Genomic DNA, 14,064 nt, shown 5'->3' on the forward strand with positions numbered 1-14,064 from the left:
AAACTACTCTGTTTTAAAACTGCAGCAGTCAAAGCTGACAAAATCACTCTCAAATCTAATGCTCCACTGATTCAATCCTCAAACCAGCTAACCAGATTGAAGTACGCAAAGTAAAGAACGGGCTCACCAAGTTTGGGGTCGATCCAAGGCTCCAAGCACATTTGAGCCTCCAACCACCAGCTTGAACACTGTCTAGTCAGATGCAGCAAATCTGAATAGAACCTCTGCTTCTTCTTCTTCCTCTCTCTCAGGTTGTGTTTTCTCTTATGTGCTCTCACTCTTACTCTCACGAATGGCAGCCGCCACCAGCAGGGGTGGAATGGCGAGGGTTTTCTCCTTGCTCCCTTCACCAGGAAATACTCACAACCGTTGGATGCAGAACAGATCAACGGTTCATATGTGTTGGACTTGTGTGGGCTGATGTTAGGCTGCCAACACGCCTCCATGTGAAGGGACTTAGACCAACAAACTTCCCCTCCCGACATCATGGAGGGTCTCACCGCTTTCCGGCAGCCATGCCAGCGAGCTGGCAGCATACTTCAAGCTTCTTCCTTGTCACCACTTTAGTCAGCATATCAGCCTCATTGTCATCAGTGTGAACCTTCTCAAGTTGCATTTGCTTGGAATACAACACATCTCGAATCCAATGATAACGGACTTCTATATGCTTAGACCTTGAATGAAAACTTGCATTTTTACTCAAATGGATAGCACTTTGGTTGTCACAAAACAACACATAGTTGTCTTGCTTAAAACCAAGCTCACAAGCCAACCATTTCAGCCACAATAGTTCTTTGCTCGCCTCTGTTACAGCAATGAATTCAGCTTCATTTGTATTCAGTGCCACACACTTTTGCAGCCTACTTTGCCATGACACCGCTCCCCTGCATAGGTAACCAAGTAACTTGAAGTAGACTTCCTTCTGTCAACATCTCCAACCATGTCAGAATCTAAAAAAGCAATCAGCTTGGCTTCACCACCACCAAAACAAAGTTTCAGATTTGTGTTGCCCCGGAGATATCTCAAAATCCACTTCACGGCTTCCTAATGAGGTCTTTCTGGATTGGACATAAATCTGCTCACAGTACTAATTGCATGAGCAATATCAGGCCTTGTACATACCATAGCATACATCAAACTCCCTACCGCCGAAGCATAAGGAACATTATGCATTTCCTTTTTCTTCTCATCAGTGGTAGGACATTGCTTTCTGCTCAACTTGAAATGGACTGCTAGTGGACAACTCACAACTTTAGCATTTTCCATCCTAAACTTCTGAAGTACCTTCTCAATATACTTTTCTTGAGACAAGTACAACTTGTTGCAATTTCTGTCTCGCTCAATTCTCATCTCGAGAATGTTCTTTGCTGGACCTAAGTCTTTCATAGAAAAACATTTGCTCAACTCCTTCAACTTAGCAATCCTAGAGGCATTCTTGCCAACAATCAGGATATCATCAACATAGAACAATAATATGATGAAATCATCACCTGAGAACCTCTGAATAAACACACAATGGTCTGAGCTACACTTCTTGTATCTTTGCTCCCCCATGACAGCTTCAAACTTCATGTACCATTGTCTTGGTGCTTGTTTCAGGCCATAGAGACTTTTCTTCAGCTTGCACACATAGTCTTCTTTGCCTTTCACAAGAAACCCCTCAGGTTGCTCCATGTATATTTCTTCCTCCAACTCACCATGAAGAAATGCAGTCGTCACATCCTTTTGCTCAACCTCCAAGTTGAGACTTGTTGCCATGCCAAGGATTACTCTTATGGATGTTATCTTCACAATCGGAGAAAATATCTCATCATAGTCAATGCCTTTTCTCTGGTTGAATCCTTTTACAACTAGCCTGTCCTTGTACCTTGGATGTGATGTGTGCTCTTCTTGCTTGATTCTGTAGACCCACTTGTTCTTCAAAATTTTCTTGCCCTTGAGCAACGTCACCAACTCATAAGTATGATTCTTATGCAAGGAATCCATCTCTTCGTGCATAGCATTTTTCCACTCCTTCTTGTGCTCATCTTCCATTGCATCTGCAAAGCATTCAGGTTCTGAACCATCAGATAATAACACCACGTATTGATCTGAGGGATACCTGCTGGAAGGAATTCGACCCCTGTTGGATCTTCTGAGTGGAGCAGCTGGTGGACTTTCTGGTGCCGGTGCTTCCTGCTGATCCGGATCATCAACTTCAGCGCTATACTCTTGTTGCTGCTGCTGGGGAGCATCTTCTTCACCTGCACCATCATGTACATCATCTTGTACATTTTCTGCATCTGCTTCAACTTGCACGGGAGCTGGAGCTGCAGGAACTGGGTCAGAATCAATCATGTCTTGCTGCTGCTGAGGAGGAACCTGCCCCTTTGTCTTCACAATATCCTCAATTGTTTGGTCTTGAACAAACACAACATCACGGCTTCTTATAACTTTCCTTGCTATAGGGTCAAACAGCTTGTAGCCAAACTCATCACCACCATAGCCAAGAAAGATATCACCACCATACCAAAAAAAATACACTGCCGTGTCTTCGAATCAAGCATTGACCTTTCATCTTGAGGAATATGAACAAAGGCCTTGCACCCAAAAACTTTCAGGTGGTCATATGATACGTCCTTGTCACACCAGACCCTGTTAGGAACATCTCCCTGCAAAGGATAACTTGGTGAGTGATTAATAAGATAAACTGCAGTCATCAAAGCCTCACCCCAAAAGTGTTTACGTAGCTTTGCACTTGATAATAAGCATCCAACTCTCTCCACAATTGTCCTGTTCATCCTCTCAGCAAAGACCGTTCAGCTGTGGTGTCTTCGAGGGAGTAAATTGATGTCTAATACCTTGCTGCTTGCAATATGCATCAAATGGCCAAATATACTCTCCTCCATTATCAGTGCGAATGCACTTGATCTTCTTCTCAGTTTCTCTCTCGACCGAGGCTTGGAATTGCTTAAATACACCTAGTACTTGATCTTTGGTCCTCAAAGTGAAGGCCCAAACTTTCCTGGAAAAGTCATCAATAAAAGTCACAAAGTACTTAGCACCACCAAGAGATCTTACCGGCATTTTGCAAACATCGGAATGTATCAAGTCCAGCTTCTCGGGCTTCTTGTGAGGAGGTAGAGTCTTGAAGGCAACTCGGTGTTGCTTCCCTGCTAGACAATCTGAACATTTCTTGATGTGAACTCTTTTCACACCCTTCAACAATTTTTTCTTCACTAGCACTGTCATCCCCTTCTCACTCATGTGCCCAAGTCTCTTGTGCCATAAAGCACAATGATCATCCTTCTCTAGTGCGTTGACAGAAGCACTAAAGAGCTTAGCATGAACATGATACAACACTGAGACCATTTTACCTCTTGCAACAATCATGTTGCCTTTAGTGAGCTTGTACTGCCCTTTTCCAAAACTGCTCAAGTAATCATCTCCATCAAGCAAACCAACTGAAATAATATTGAGACGAAGTGCCTCAACATGCCTCACAGATTTGACGACTAACCTTATACCATTTGCGGTCTCCAAATACACATCTCCTTTTCCAATGATAGCTGCTCTATTATTGTTCCCCATCTTCACAACACCAAAATCACCTGTTATATAGTTAGTGAAGAGCTCTCTGCGAGATGTAGCATGAATGGTAGCATCGCTGTCCGATATCCAAATCATCTCGTCACCATCCACAAGGTTGATGGTTTCATCAGAAACAACAGTGATCTTCTCCTCAACAGTGGAACCAAATCTGCCCTCATTTTCTTCATGCATAACAAGCATGATGTCCTCTTCTACTACGGTAACTCGGTTGCCCTCTATGTCACTATCACTGTCAACTTGCTTCTGATCTTGCTTCTTCTTTTTCTTTTTGTCTTTCTTCCATTTTTCACATTGCCACTTAATGTGGCCCTTCTGATGGCAGTGATGGCACTCATAATCAACATACTTACCTTTTGATTTGCTCCTACCTCTTTCTGCCCCTTTACCTGGACCTCTGCTCTTACTTCTCCCCCTGGACTGAGTGACCAACACCTCTGAATGTGAGAAGAACTAGGTTCAGCCACCTTTCTGGACTCTTCATTTAGTATCTTGGTTTTCACAAGATTCCAAATGACAACTCCATTAGGTGCTGAACTGCAAACCGTGACCTTAAAGGCCTCCCGGCTGTCCGATAATGAGCCTAGTAGAAGCAAAGCTCTCACTTCATCTTCAAATGTTATTTCCATTGAAGAAAACTGATTTATAATGCCTTGAAATGTATTCACATGATCTGCAATTAGAATGTCCTCTTTGTACCTCAAGCACATCAATTGTTTGATCAAGAACATCTTGTTTGTACCTTCTTTTCGGGCAAACAGCTCTTCTAATTTCTGCCATAAGGTGTGTGCATGTGTCTCACCAATGATATGGTTCAAAACATTGTCATCAACCCATTGCCGAATAAACCCACAAGCTTGACGATGAAGTACCTTCCACTGACCTTCCTCAATGCCCTCCGGCATCTCAGTGGAGAACACTGTCTTCCAGTATTCTTTCACATACAACAAGTCCTCCATCTTGCCCTTCCATACTTGATAATTTGTACCATTCAAAGATATCATCTTGCTGGTATTCACTTCCATCTTTCACCACAAGAAACTCAGCAATTTGCACAAGCAAACCAAGGCTCTGATACCACTTTGTTGAGGCTGGACAGCAACAATGCGCTGCACAAATTCACCGACACGGCAAATATGCACACTACACAGCCCCCTCCACTTGTGATGAAATTTGAGGACAGCTTCAACCAACAAGTAAGCAGCGAAATAACACAAACAATATGCACATGTGACACAGGATCTAACGTGGAAAAATCTCCTCAACTTGAGGAGTAAAAAACCACGGCTGTGGACCGACCGGTCCACGCAACTTCACTATGAGAATGATGAGTACAAAGTCTTCTCTAGAACCTCTAGAGAGGTTTACAACACACTCTCCACGTTGCCAACCGGCAATAGCAACAACAACCACAAGAAGCAAGATTTCAGCAAACCAGAGTTTACACAGCTTATATACCCTTCAGTGTTTTGCAAACTGCTCTTAAACCGCTAAACCAAACAGCACCAAATTTGGCAGACAAGTAGACACATCAGTTCTTGACATCCCCTTCAAATTTCAGCTCAATCGGACATCATTTGCCTACCCAAACTGTTCGTCTCCCAAAACTACTCTGTTCTGAAACTGTAGCAGTCAAAGCTGACAAAACTACTCTCCAATCTGATGCTCCACTGACCCAATTCTCAAACCAGCTAACCAAATCGAAGTACGCAAAGTAAGGAACGGGCTCACCAAGTTTGGGGTCGATCCAAGCACATTTGAGCCTCCAACCACCAGCTTGAACACTGTCTAGTCAGATGCAGCAAATCTGAACAGAACCTCTGCTTCTTCTTCTTCCTCTCTCTCAGGTTGTGTTTTCTCTTGTGTGCTCTCACTCTCAGTCTCACAAATGGCAGCCACCACCAGCAGGGGTGGAGTGGCTAGGGTTTTCTCCTTGCTCCCTTCACCAAGAAATACTCACAACCATTGAATGCAGAACAGATCAACGGTTCATATGTGTTGGACTTGTGTGGGCTGATGTTGTGCTGCCAACACGCCTCCATGTGAAGGGAATTAGCCCAACAAGTAAGTGTTAACGGGAGCATGCAGGCAGGCAAGACCTCTTATACAAGGGCGATGTATGCATTACATAAACTAATAGCATGAGAATTCAGGGCATGACTAGAGAGTTGGTGAGCATCAAGTTATAAATAACTTTTCATATTGGCAGCCACAATATCAACGAAATGGCAGTGTTGTTGACCTTTCGCCCCAAAGCAGTAATTTAGTTTAGTTGGGCAATATACATGGATTAAGTTTTGTCCAATACCTGCTTCCTCTTTCGATTTGAAGCCTGCATGGTTTCATCAGCTAACATAGTTTTGTCATGTAGTCATGCACCAATGGAACATTCTAACATGAAAATGTAATTTTGGAGCAAAGGAAAATAAAGCAGGACAGTGGACGCACCGGAGCATCATCTATGGATAACCGTAGGGTATTGCCGCTCTCCTCCTTCCCTGGGCTTAGTCTGCGCAAGCGCCAGACATCAAACCCGACATTTTTTCAAAGTTGCAATAGATGTCCCACCATGGATTCTCCACCATCGGCGCGTTGAACGACACGCTGAAATCCAAGCTCATCCAGGTCCACACCTCGAACTTCCTAAGCACAGGTGCCATGATGTCGATGCCACACACATCATAGGGGTAGTCCACGACAAGCTCCTCGATCGTCGGTGAGTGGACTCTGATCTTACCGAGACCCCAGCCGTTGCCGACCTCTAGTACGCGCAGGCGAGGGCAGCGCTGGATAAGCTCATCCATGTCGAAGCAGAAGCCAGCGACGGACAGCCTCTCCAGCACAGGGAACTCATGTCCATGGGCCGGCGGTGTTAGATACAGGTTTTGCACTTCCAGCTTGATCGAGGTGGCTCGGTGGAATACAGGAACCTCGATAGGAATCCTACGATCTTTAAAGTTCCCCCAAACAGCAAGGACCAGAGCCGTGGCCCGTGGGCGCCAGCCGCGCGGCCGTACGGAGCAGCGCGGAGACGCGGGCAGGGTCAATCTGGTCCCTGTGCTCCTCGGGTATGTCAATCTCAAGGAGGGAGATGGTGGGGCTGGCGACCTGGACAAGGGCGGCTTCCACGGCGTCCGGCGCGATCTCGCGGAAGGAGAGCTCGGCAAGGTACCTCCAGAGGCCGCGCCATCGACGGGCAAGGGCGCTGGTGAGGGCGGCGGTGCGAGCGCAGCGGAGACGAACGAGTACCTGGAGGAGCAGGTCGTCGGGAAGAGCGCTGATCCGGTCCGTTCCGCCGCCTTCTGAGCGGAAGGGACGGCGCCGGCGCGGCACGGACAACGACGGAGGATTGAGGCGGTGGCCCGACCGCAGCTCCATCGCGCCGCTCCGTCACGATGTAGAGCAGGGGGAGGTTGAGTCAGCGCAAGGGGCCGCACAGAGGGGGGAGCTGCTCTGTTGGGCCTGGGCCGCCGGAGATAGCTTGGGGGACAATGCAGTTTTCATAGGGACCAATTACTCGTCCTGCCTGCCCGTGAAAGATTGGGGGACAATGCAGTTTTCGTAGGGACCAATTACTCGTCCTGCCTGCCCGTGAAAGACTATCCGCAGCTGATGCCAAACCACATTTACTTCGATGACGACGATGAGTACTGGCTTCGTGAAAAAGATGGCTGCCGAGATATTGGAGTGTACGATTTTGAAGAAGACCGTGTGAACGATTAGTATCTCCACAACCATGGCTTAATTGGCCGCCTCCAGTTTGGATTACTCCAAGTTTTACGAAAATTGTGAAGGCAGGATAGGAATGCTAGCACCCATGTGTTCATTTCGGATTTGAATATCGAATATGCTTATTTATAACATTGCTCGCTTGTTTATCTGCTAGGTTGTTCTCTTGTGAACCAATGAAAACATTTTTAGAGTGAACTTTCTAAACCCTGGTGTAGGTGCTAGTTGTCTCTACTTGTGCCATCCAGCTTTGCCCCAATAGTATATAACCTTGAAACTTTGCAGGTCACTAAAATATCTACTACCCCTGTATCAAAATATAAGACGTTTTTGCAGTTCAACGTCTTATATTTTTGTATGGAGGGAGTAGAAAACATTTTGGTATTTGAATGTAACATAAATATATAAAATAAGTTTTTAAGACATGTATAATTATAAGTATTTGTGTTGCACAAAAAAATCCGATGTTTCACATACTGTAGAAGAATGTATTGTTGACCAGCAAAGTTTGAAATTAATATTTTGCATTTTTATTTGGAAAATAAAGGAGAAATTTGGTTGTATTGCTAGAGTCTTTGGTTCCTAGTATGCAAAGTTTATATCCTTTAAAATTAACCACAATTTTATGCCATGAAATTAGGAGTGCCAGATTTTGCTCTCCAGACTTATATTTAGGAAGGGAGGGAGTATAAGTCTTTCTAGAGATTCCAATATGAACAAGAAAGATGTATATTTAGAAATGAAGGGAGTAAAAAAAATCTTTTTTATAGAAAAGCATAAATCTGGTTTTAAACTTAATCCTGAACTTTTAGCGAGACTGAAAAAGTTCTAGTAGAAGAAAACACCCTCTTGTAATCATCCTTCACTGTAGAAAAGGTTAAGAAGGGCTGTTTTTTATTCTTTTTCTGACGGGGCTCCTGCCCTAGATGGATCCCTTTCTTTTTTCTACCAGCACTTTTTTGATCTGATAAAAGATGATCTCATGAATTTATCTAGTGGTTTGTTGGGCATAATCTAGACATTTATAGTTTAAACTTTGCCATGCTCACTCTTATCCCTAGGCTCCACCACCATTCACAATCCAGTTTGGAGCATGCATCTATAATCGAACTTGGCAAATCCGGCCCCTTAAACGCACGTGGACGCGCCCGGGCGTGTCCGCAGGCACTGGCTGAGGACCCCTCAAATCGCGTCGTCCGCATCCGTGTACCTCATATCCGAACCCCTATATCCATACTAAATCATGCAACGTCGATCAAACTACGTAGACCAGCTGATCGGACATAGAATCAGACATAGGATAGCACAATAGTTCACCAAAAAATCATGAACGGCTGTTCAAAGGTTCACCAAACTTCACATAAACGACAGACAACTTTATACTACATCTAAAACTTGAAATGAAATTGAACTTCACCACTTCCGGGCCGGTCCTTTCCCCTTCTAGTCATCGACGTAGATGTAGCTGTCGGCGGCTGGTGGAGGATCGTCTGATTCGTCGGACGAGGAGCCGTGGTCGTCGGATGAGGAGGAGGAGACGATGACGAGGCCCTTGAGGCGCTGGACAGCCCGGTCCTGCTGGCGCCTGAGCTTGGCCAGCCGAGCCGCCTCCGTCGCCTTCTCCTTCGCCTCCCTCTCGGACTGCTCGATGGCAAGCCGGAGAGCCTTTGCGTTCTTCCAGCGGAGCCGCCCAGCTTCCGTCTCCGTCGTCATAAGCGACGGGCGGTAGACCCATGTGAGGAGCCGCTCGTCCTTGTCGGGCTCCGCCGGTAACCCACGGCGGCAGTGGGCAGAGCTCTCCGCGACGTCCCTCTCCCTTGCCCGCTGCCTCTCGCGGTGGGCGGCGCACGCCTCCGACTCCGGCGTGCGCGTCCGGGTCGACGGGGCGGGCACAAGCACCCACCGCTGCCCACGAGGGGGAGCAGCAGCCGGCGGGGCCAGGGGATGGCGTAGGGGAGGCGCGGATTGCGCAGGCCGCCTGTCGGAGCTGCCCCTGGGCCGGGAGGGGCCAGCGCCAGCGGGGAAGTTGTAGCTGCGGCGAGGCTGCAGATCCGGAGCTGCCCCGAGTCTCCACCTTGGAGCGCTCCAAGGCGATGCGGAGGGCAAGCTCATACTCTGGATCCAGCTCGTCGTCGGAGCGGCTGCCGGAGCTTTGACATTGCACCGGATTCGATCGAAATCGGTGCGGGAAGAGGAAAGGACGGAGCGAGAGAGGAGAGTGAGTGAGCTTGGGTTTCGGAGCAATGAGCCCGATGAGGTCCTTTGTGAGACATCCATGGGGTCGGTGGTGGGCCAGGCTTGTCTGGCGGACGTGCCCGGGCGTGCCGGGGCCACCTCATATCCGCCTCATATTTGGGCTGAATATGGGGGTGTCGGTCAGTTCAGGCGTTTAAGGCCCGTTTAAGGTATCCGTCTAAGTTGAAAAAATGTGACCGGACAGTGACCGGACGACCTGCCCGGACATTTGTAGAGGGTTTGAGACGGCCGGCTGTAGATACTCTTAATCCACTCCGTGTCGGTTGGAGGGGAGCATTCATCTCCATAGTCCAGTTCATCAACAAGCTCGATGGATCTCTTCAGCTGGCTCCAGATTGCCCACAATACAGTAACTGCAATCTTGAATTCCAGCACATGTCTGCTCCAAATTGTCGGATGCAGGTTGGGGGCAGTTCCACACCAAAGTGTTCCGAGGCCACATCCCACGACAGTCTCGCATGAGCAGAGCATGGTGTAGCTATTCCTCTTCATGCCCACACAAAGGGCAGCAGCTTAACTAGCTCTGCCTCAGCTCAATGAAGCAAAGCAGGGTCGTAAGAAATTCGAATTTTAGGCATTACTTTGAGCTTCCATAGCGACTTCCACACTGAACCATATCATCTTCTCACAAGCTGGTCTTCTAGCGAGGTAAAAGATTGCCGAAAAAGGGTTTTCCCCCGCTTTCTATTCCAAAGCAAATCATCATTGTACACATCACATTGCTGGGGCGAGCAATACATCAAGCCCAAAGAAAAAGAAAAAAGGCAGCTCAACAAAGCGTGGAAGACCCGCGACCGTTGCGCCCTTCGGAAACAAACCACCACAGCCCGAGGCTCCAATCTACCGCGAACTAAGCAGCATCTCCAAGAAGGGATGCGACGCCGACGACGTTGCTACCCGAACAAGTCCTAGGGTTTCCCTAGTACGCGGAGGGAGGTGAGGGATAGCTACTCCCGACACCCTCCAAGAAGGAATAGTGGCACCCGCCGGTGTCACCGCATCGGAGCCGGACGAACCGGTAAGGATTTCTCCCGCACGCCAAACCCCACCGGCCAACCGGAGCCGATCAGCCAAACCACCACCCAACCATGCGCCATCACGGTTGCGCCGCCACCAACGCCGTCTCGCTGCGAGCGCCACCATGAGGCCAAGAAGACCGGAAGGAAGATCCAAGCGACGGGAGCAGCAGCACCAAGGCCGAGCGGGAGGGAACCACCTCCACCGCCGTCGTGCGGGAGGCCTGCACCTCCGACACCGTCCGCGGTAGCCGTCCGGACATGGCAGCGAGGCATACCAGGCCACCCCTGACCCGGCCAGGCCTGAAATGGGCCCGCTAAGCATCGCCGGCCACGCTGCAGCAGGCTGGCGTTGACGCCGCCAGCACCCCGCCGATCATCGATGCTCGCCACCGCCTCCTGAGGGCCACGCCAATGCCACACCTATCGCCGGCCCGTCCTGGCCCAGATAGGGCCCGACGGGCCCAGATCTAGGTCGGGCGGGCGCCGCCAGCTTGTGCCGCCACGCAGGACCGCCGCCGCCTGAAGACACCGCCCAGAGCTCTCCATCCCGCGCCGGAGAAACCCTAGACGGGGAAGGGCCAGGGGCCGTCGCCGCCAACGTAGTCCGGGCCAGGCCCGCGGCTGGCGCCGGTGACAGGAAGGAGGAGGAGAGAGGGGGAGGGCTCGTGGGGAAGGAGGGGACGTGGTGGCGGTCGAGAGGAGGAGGAGGAGAGGGTTTACTCCAGGTGAAAGATTCAATCATCCACTAACTTCAAACTTGATTTTCAATCATTTCTTTGTTTTGTTTTCACAAACGCTAGAAAAAAATCTAACCATGACCAGTTTTCGTGCATGAAGTCAACTTGGTTCACGAAAAGTTGCCGGTATCAGCCCAAGTTTACTCCCTCCATCAGTTCTACTTCTGTTCCAGCTTCCAAGTCAAACTTGTTTTTTTATCAAAAATATGTCAACATCTACACCACCAGATAGCTATATTTTGAAAACGAGGTTTGCATGTACGTGTACGGCGGAAGCACTCCTGGACCGCTCCTGCGCCCCCATGCCCACCCGCCGGCGGCCACTCCGGCCTCGTCGGCCACCAGCCCGCGCCGGCTGCCGCTCCGGCACCGGCGCCCACCGCCCCCATGGCCTCCCCTTCTTCCTCTGTGTCCCCGGTCGTTGCGGGCCGCCCCCGCGAGCGCCGCTGGCTCGAATCGAACCCTTCCTCTGCCAAGTCTGCCCATGGCGCACGGTCTTACCGCCTCGCCCTATGCTCGCCTGCGGCCTCCCCGTCCCCTCCCTCCCCTCCGCCTCGGCCCTCGCCGCCCTCCATGCGCCCTGGTCCTTGCTCCGAGGTGCATCGGGTCGTGAACGAGGCCGAGGCTGACCCGGCCGCCGTTGAGGGTTGGGAGGTCGCCTCTGGTCGGCGCTGCCCGCGTCCCCGTGGCCTGCGCCGTCGCCGCCGCGATGCCCCTCCCCGCCGACCCCGCTCCTCCCCGTCGCATCGCCCGCCTCTGCACCGTCCCGCGCCCCCTCTCCCTCGAGCGACACGCCGACGACCAAGCGTCTGCGCTCGGCGCCCCCCCCCCCCCGTTCCCTCGGCCCCTCGGGTTCGAGTGCTACAGGCCCACACCCGCCTGCACCCTCCAAGTCGGGGGTGCGCCTGTCCTCGTCCTCCGCCGCGGCAACAACTGCTGACTCCGCCGCGGTCACGCCATCGCTGCTGGATCCGCCTTCCTCCTTGCCGCGCGGCTCCGTGCAGTCCAGCCCGCGCGCCGTGCCGGTGCCCATGTCTGGTCACCCTGCCTTGCGCCCCGCCGGCGCGGTCTGCTTCATGCCGCGCATTGCGCGCCTGGAGGCCGCTGAGCGCGCCCTCGACCTTGCTCTGGTCGCCATTGTGGCCGGGAACCGCTCTGGTGTCTCCGCTGACGACGTCGCGCGCGCGGTGCGTGAGCGCTTTCAGCTCCCAGAGTCGGCTTTTTCCGTCCACCGGCGGCGCCCTGATGAGTTCCTCCTCCGATTCCGCGACATGGCCACCCGTGCGGTCGTCGCCGCCGCGCCAGTGCGCGCCGCGCGATTCCGGCTGATCATGTACCTGTGGAGCCGCCTCCCTGCGCATTGCTGTCGACATCGAGATCACCGGCATCCCCGAGAACGGGTGGGACATCTCCTCCGCCGTGCATCTCCTCTCGTCCTTCTGTCTTGTCGATTGGCTCGCCCCCGAGACGCTCGACGGCAGCGACATGTCCGTCTTTCGGCTGTCGGCTTGGACTACTAACCCCGACGCCATCCTGCACAAGTCCGAGCTCCTCCTCGCCGAGCCCGACGAGCTTTCTGGCGCTAACCCAGACCTTGCCGACCGCTTTGCCGTCCCGATGATGCGTTTCCCAGTGTCCATCCACGTGCGCCGCGCGGAGGATTTCCGCTTCCCCGATCCGCCACCCCTGCCACCGCCTGCTGACTCCGACGGCGGCGGGCGCGGTTCCTCGCCGCCCGTCCCCGATGCCTGGCCCGTCGCCATGATTTCCCGCCGCCCGCCGGTGATTGCCGCTCTAGCGGCCCCCCGGAGCGGGGCGCGGGTCCTCACCGTCGTCGCCGGCGCGCCGGGCCGCCCTTCCGTGGCTACCAAGGCATTCTCGGGCCCCATCCTGCCGCTGGCAGCGTCACCTCTGGGCCCTCCATTCGTCAAAGGCTGTCGGGCCTGACCGCTGACCGGGGTGTCGCTACGCGACAGCCTGTTCAAACGGCGCCCATGACCACCCTGGCCATCTGCGGGCCGCCAGCTGTCAGCCCCACCCGTGCCACGCCAACCGCTGCTCTCCCATTCGCGCGGCCCGCCTCGGATCCTTCCGCCCCTGCGTCTCTACACGGGTGTGATTCCCCTGCTGGCCCACCTGTTCGTTTGGTCATCTGCGGGCCCGACCCGATCCCTCCTGTCTGCCCGCCCTTCAATGCTGCTCTGGTCCTGCGCCAGCCAATCCCCGAGGATTCCTTGCTCCTGGGGCCGCCTGCCCCTTCTGTCGCCCCACCTGCTACTCCTGTCAGCACGGATCCCGCGCCTGATCTTGTCGCCAATTTGGCTGCTGCACCCGCTGGGGCTTGCGAGGCCAGGCTCGCGCCCTCGACCGGCGCGCCTGATCCTATCGCCTCTCTGGCCACCGATCCCGCCTCGCCTTTGTCCCAGGGCCCACCCGCGAACACTGATTGCGCGCCGTCCCCCGAGGCCATGCAGCCCATGCAGGTCCTCACGCAGCTCCCCGCCTGCACCTCCAACGGGATCGCTTCCTGCCCCGTCCCAAAACATGTACTGGAATATATCAGCTCCATCAGAACCCGCTCCGCCCTGTGCTTGAAACACCCTCGGTGCGCCGCAAGTGTGGTGAACTCCCCCCAACTTCACGCCGCGTCGCAGCGGCCGGCTCGCCAAGGTGGACCGTGGCCTGGACTCCGAGACAAAGGCCAAACGGGTCCTTCTTCGCCGCCTCGGTCTTCT

Source organism: Triticum aestivum, chromosome 7A (genome assembly GCF_018294505.1).
Source record: "Triticum aestivum cultivar Chinese Spring chromosome 7A, IWGSC CS RefSeq v2.1, whole genome shotgun sequence".
Classification (NCBI taxonomy): domain Eukaryota; kingdom Viridiplantae; phylum Streptophyta; class Magnoliopsida; order Poales; family Poaceae; genus Triticum; species Triticum aestivum.